The 6,493-nt window shown below is 33.5% G+C and overlaps 1 pseudogene; it reads right to left on the minus strand.

The window, feature by feature from the left end:
* Positions 1-334: 334 nt before the first annotated feature.
* Positions 335-4,458, minus strand: LOC110445201 (annotated as a pseudogene).
* Positions 4,459-6,493: the final 2,035 nt, after the last annotated feature.

Raw genomic sequence — 6,493 nt, forward strand, 5'->3', positions numbered from 1 at the left:
CTTAACCAAAGTGTGTTTGATACAGGTTACAGTATAATGGCTGATCGGGGATAATGGTTCAAGACCTCTTCTGCTACTAATGATGCATATGTATATACACCAACAATGCCGAAAGGAAAATCACAGCTAGATCCTGATGAAGTTGTTCATGACAGAAGAGTAGCATCAAAGCGTATACATATTGAACGTATCATTGGTTTAAGCAAAGGCTTCAAAATTTTGTAATAAAAAGCTGACCTTGAACTTGTTAAAAGTAATTACTGTTGTTTTTTAAGACAATATTTCCCTATTCATTGTACATCAAGAAACCAAAAAATTTCCAAGGTTTATTTTTTTAATTGCGATCATTGTACGGACATTTCACTTCCACAATATATTTGTGGTCAATCATAGCATCAGGTGTTGCACCCAAGAATGGTTTTGGTACATATATGAAAAATCCAGCTTTCTTTGTTTTGATTTGTATTTCTCTCTCAAAAGCTGCGATAGCTTTATCTTCATAGTTTTTTCCATGTGACAGCCCTTCTGAAAAGGTTTTGTTTATATTTAAAAGTAAAGAAGAACAGAGTTTCAGAATATTTTTTCCTGTGTGTCATTTTACACACCTGTCCAAATCTGGATGCTGTCAGTCCTCTCATTGTACCAGATTTTGCAGGATGACTGGCTCCTTTTGGCCTCCTCAATAATGGAAACCTGCGTTTCTGTGACCTAAAAGTGATTTTTTTTTGATATTTTTTTTAATTTTATTTTTAAATCATGATTTTCATAAGACTGACAATATAATGGGTCACTTCATTTAAACAATAAGACTTAGTCAATGATGTTTTTCGTATATTGTCGTATGAAGGTAAACAACATGGTGACTGTCAATACATGTTTAATACATGGTTTTGAAGAATAGTATTTCTTGAAATAACGCATTGATGAATTAAACAATCTGCATTTTTTGTGTCAAAAGCACCCTTATGATGCTGTTGAAAAAATGATCCCACAATAATGTAGCAGTGTCATTATTTAATGACAGTAATATATTTTACCTGTAAAGCTGGTTATTTTTAAACTTGATTCTTCATTAAAAGCAGAATATTAAGTGCTGTGCTTTTACTACACAGTGTATCTATGTACACTTTGCTTTATATCAAATGACACCTGTGCAAACCTGTTTGTTAAGGTTCATGGGTCAATCTATTTTTGTGTAAGATTGACCATGGGTCAGTGCGCAACCGCGCTTTTGGGGGCATAGTCACTCCCGTACAAGTTTATGGCCGCATCGGACGTGTTATGCAATTGTGCAGACTTAGTGCTTATTAGTGAGCTGGGAATTCTAAATTGTGAGTACTTTAATAAGATCTTAGTGATTGTAAATTATTAATATCACATGTGATACCATTTTGATATAGTTCTGATGTTAATTATATACTTTATAAATTAATTGAAATTGTCCAATTCAATTAATACGGTTATTTAAAATTTGACTTTCCCGCCATTTTGTGCTATTCGTTATTTTCCAATACTGGTACATCTTTAGAAATTGTCATTATTTTATTATTTGTAGCATTGTATGCGCAAGATTGGCTACTTGGTCACGTACTCATAACGGGTTGTCTCCCTGGATTTAGACCCTCTTTGTCTATGAAGAGGTAGGTTTTGAAGTGATTCCGTTTTGTACAAATAGTTGTATTGTTGTTAAACTATTATTAATGTAACTGTATAATTTTAACTATGATACTTGTCAAATACTCTGAACCGCATTGGTTGTATGATAAGCGTCAAGCTCGGCTATTTCATTGGAGTAGTGATAACGCCCAAGTTATTCAGTATAACGTTTTGGTAGTATTTATATAGTGAAGTGTAAAGTTAGTAGCATGCGACAGGTGCGTTAACCTGTTGCGTTATTGTATATGGACGATTCCATTGTAATGTATAAGGTACTGTTGGTATTTAAATGTGGAATATTTAAATTATCAATGCTATTTATTGTACTAGGGTTTGATATATACGGAATAAATCTGAATGGAAACAAAGATAGCGTTGGAGTGATCTATACAAAGAGACCCCTGGAATCAGACTGTTACAATAAAACAGATTAATAACAAACACTAGCTTGCATATAGACATACATTACTTCCATACGATAACCATGAGCTTATATTGTTAATGTTGCTACCTGAACAGCTGAGTCCACCCAGTATTCAGTAAATGGAAGGGGTGCATAATCATGGTCCAGTGCAGCTACCTGATGATGATATATCAAAGTAAAGATATATAGAATAACATAAAAATATATATATAAATATGAAATTGAAGACTTGTTTATTTTGAATGAAATGTTCCTGGTAGTAATAAAAATGCAGCTTTAACATTTGAATTAACATTTTTGAATTTTTCAAACCAGTTAATAATGAAATTTATTGATAAATCTTTATTGAAAAGCATTAGAGAACATTGTTATGTACTTAACTCTTATTGTGATTACTAGATATTAACTTCAAACATTTCCAAATTGGAAAATGCTTCACCTGTATGTTTGCTCTTCAATAAATGTATCGCATTGCAACATCTTGGGATGTTGCAGAACAGTGATTGATGATGCAGTTTCTTACAAAGTCATTATAACATGTGTTGCGATACTTCTGAGGTCTTAGGTCCACAAGACAATCATCCCCGGTTTTCCTTTTATATGGCAACTCCTCAGCAGCTACAGGGGCAACTGTGATGAGTAGTCCACATCTATGTAGAATTAAATAAACGGAAATAATGATTGACATTGATAAAGGGTTTGCTTATGGATGTACTCTTCTGAGGTTTCAATCACGTTCAAGTCTTGTTTTGATCTGGTGTAACGGGTTTTTGTAATATTTAACAAATTATGATCAAGTTTACTAGCAAACACGCCTCTGAAAAATATGTCAAAAAACTAGATGTCTGTTGTTTGAAGAACAAGAAGGGCTTGAAAAAAGGCAAAAAAATCACCTTTTTTGACACTAGATTGATCACTTAAGTTGTCATTGTGTCGCCATTTTTAATTATAGCAGGTTCAATTTTACTGTACATATTTAGTATAATTGAAGCACTTTTGATTTTTGACCCCGAAAAAGGTAAAAAATAATACAAATGATAATGGGACAAAAAAAGGAGCACCGACCCCCCATTTTTGTGGATGTTTTAGAAAGAGAAACACATTTTCTTTTCATTCATTAAATATTAAAAAAGGTTTAATACCAGAACTTTTTTTATCGAGCGTTTAATCTGCAATTTAAAAAAAAAAAAAATGAGTATATTTTCATTAGAAAATAGGGGGTAGGGGTAACTGAAATCGGCTTTCTAAGTTAAAAGAATAAGATTAATAAATTTTATTTCCATAATTTAAAAGAAAATCATATTTTAATCAATTCTACAAACATTCATACATATCTGATAACACACTTGGAGGAAATTGTATGAATTTGTTTTGGAAATGGTCAAAACCCAAAAAATCACCTAAAGTCACATGTGTTAAATTGGTATCTTTGACCGACCATAGCACAAAAACGAACACACCGACATTCAGGTTTTTTTGCAGTTTCTACTATGCCATTTACTCCTTTTTCCAAAAATCCATATAAGATTTTTTTTAATACAGGACATTTTTGACTTCTCAGAGGTGTACATCCTTAAGTGAGGCAAATCTGCATAAAAATTCAGTATCTTGAGTGAATATTTATTGTATTTTCAAATTATTTCTATATTTTGTCAAAGCTTGATATCTTTTATAATGAAATTATAGTATCTCTAAAATGCTTTTAGTTTACCTGGGAAGTGTTTGTGTGAGCTTATATGATGATGTGTTGTGTCCAGCCGTTTTCAAGTTACATTTAAATAACTTCTTCTCAATAACTTTAGGACCTAGAGTGATGCTATTCGTCCTATAGCTTGCTGGGATGAAAGCTATCAAGTGTGTTCATATGAATAACTTACCTTAGTTTTAGATTTTAACCACATTTTTTCAAAATAATAACCTTTAATCCCGTAATTCTATTAACGGATGAACAATACGCCCCCTTTGGCTTCCTGTTTCAAGTAAAAATCTACGCAGCTGCATACAAATTATTCCAACACAATGATAATGGAAAGTAATCCTGCAAATTACCAAGCATCCTCTCCAGCAAGAATTTACATACTCCTGGACACTTACTGATCAATACTATGTATTCTTAATTCATATTTTTCAGAAGTCACATTATGTCTTCATATAATGAATTATCAAATAAATATTGTGAGCAATGCTACCTTTGCGGGTAGACTTTGGTTTATGAAATGTTTGCAGGCTTTCTGTGCATGACTTCTCCACTTGTATCTCACCAGTGTTAATGAAATGTTGCAACATCAGCAGTACTGCAGCAAAGTGTTTACATGGGGTCCTTTACCTGCTGGACACTCACAATGCGTGTTGACAGGATGCCCTGTCAGTTTATCAATAGTAGTATAATATACATGTTAAATGGTAGTAATACAATTATACAATGCATGTTTACAAGTTTAAAATGATTGTTATTGTAATTTCATAGAAACAAAACAAACATCAAGTTTAGTTGCACTCGAGAATATAGCATGATTGTCCAACTTGAGTACTATATCAATATAAATCATAGCTACTCTATATTGTTACCTTGTTTTTCATGGCAGCCCCAATTATGCCAGTCATGTAAACATGTTCTTTGATCAGCATGGAGCAAGCCTGTATCCGGTCTGCCGGAAACATGTCTTTTTCCTTTTTCTAGAGCTTTTATGTCCCCTGTGGATTGTCTGTCATCTAAATAAAAGTAGTTTATGTGATTATTCAGTACAAGGGGAACATGTATAAATGTAGATATGTATGTAGGGATTGAATCTTGATTTCAGAGGTACAGCATCTCATTTATGGATATGTTTATGTGTTATAAACATTCAATATAAATCTACAAACATGATGTTGATTAAGTCCTGATATTGTGCATCTATCAAGTAAATGTGGCCGACATTGCATCAGCATTGTTACATGGATTATGAAACAATATGTATTTGAGTCATAGAATAGAAGTCCAATTCCAAAATTAACAACTGATATTATTCATACAAACTGTTACTGTTGTTCTTTATTAATGACACATGCAAAATATTTCTGCTGGACTTAGGTTAACCTTAGGCTAACTTAGGAAAATCCATGTAATGGGCTGGGCACCTAGCAGACACCAAACACTACTGTTAAAACAGATAGTAAAAACGTGAATGTTTCCTGTCACTTTCAAAAATTATATATAATTTACATGATATTTACCTGCCATTCATTACAAAAAGTAACCTTCAATCTTTAAGTACAATTTTATGATGGATGTGTTACTGCTGAAAACATGTAGAAGATCATCCGACCGCCAAAGGTTCTGGTTAGAATTGTAATGCAACATAAATGATCACCTTTCTATCAGTGCTGTCTTCCTTCCACTCACAACAGCACCTAATGCAGACAATTCAATACCGAGTATTTTAAATATCGGTTCGCCATTGTTGTCTGTAGTTACAAGCGTCGCAGTGACTTAAAACGTTCTCGCTACCATCTTTAATACACAAGCGCCCCTCGGCGGTTAGTTCCGCGGTTGAGACCATTGGTGCAGCAGATTTATTTTGATGGCTTTTGTGTCCCCAAGTAGTGAGTACGAAAGCAAACCCCCCAATTCTGCAGGGATTTTCACATTAGTCGCCTCTTACAATATTATTTTTTCGATTTCCGTCCTTTAAGTATGCACTGGAGGAATGCATGAAATTTAAGTTAAAGGAACATAACGATCTAATTTTGCTGATATATATTCATGAAAATTAATAATTTTAAGATAATTATCGGAATTTCTACCTGACCAACGTTTTATTAAGGATTTCCCTGCGTCAGAGCTACTATAACGCATGCGCATAGCACGCCATTTCATTGAAAACAAAATGACTAGCCGTGGGAAGTGTTGGTGAGTGAAAACCGTTACACAGTCAGCTACAAACCGCAAAGTTGCCAAATTGTCAAAAGATAGCGCAATGATTACGTTACGGAATCATTACTGCAGGTGGGAAGTATTTAAAGAAGAAAATTACTAACCTAGCAGCTAGTACGGTGCATGTTTTCTTCCGGATAGCCGGTTAAAGCCGAAATTGAATCCACAGAAATGCTGTTTATGCTATGAATAAATATCTAAAACTATTAACCTCGCTAGTTCTTAGTCTAAGATGGAACTTATTTTGTTATGTTAATAGGCATGTATCGGAGAGAGTTTACTTTGTGTTTCTATATACAGTAGTTTATGTGAAAGTAAGGGATACGCGACTTATTAGGTTGATTTTGCTATGGAGCCCTCAAAGGGAGAACTGTTGTGATGGCTGCGGCGTATTCTGTTCTCTCCTCTGTCGGTACTCGGGGTCAAATGATTCGTGCGCTATTAGATTTAAAAAATATATAATAATAAGATTTAAATATTAAAGAGAACTTACAAAG

Source organism: Mizuhopecten yessoensis, unplaced genomic scaffold (genome assembly GCF_002113885.1).
Source record: "Mizuhopecten yessoensis strain PY_sf001 unplaced genomic scaffold, ASM211388v2 scaffold2111, whole genome shotgun sequence".
Classification (NCBI taxonomy): Eukaryota; Metazoa; Mollusca; class Bivalvia; order Pectinida; family Pectinidae; genus Mizuhopecten; species Mizuhopecten yessoensis.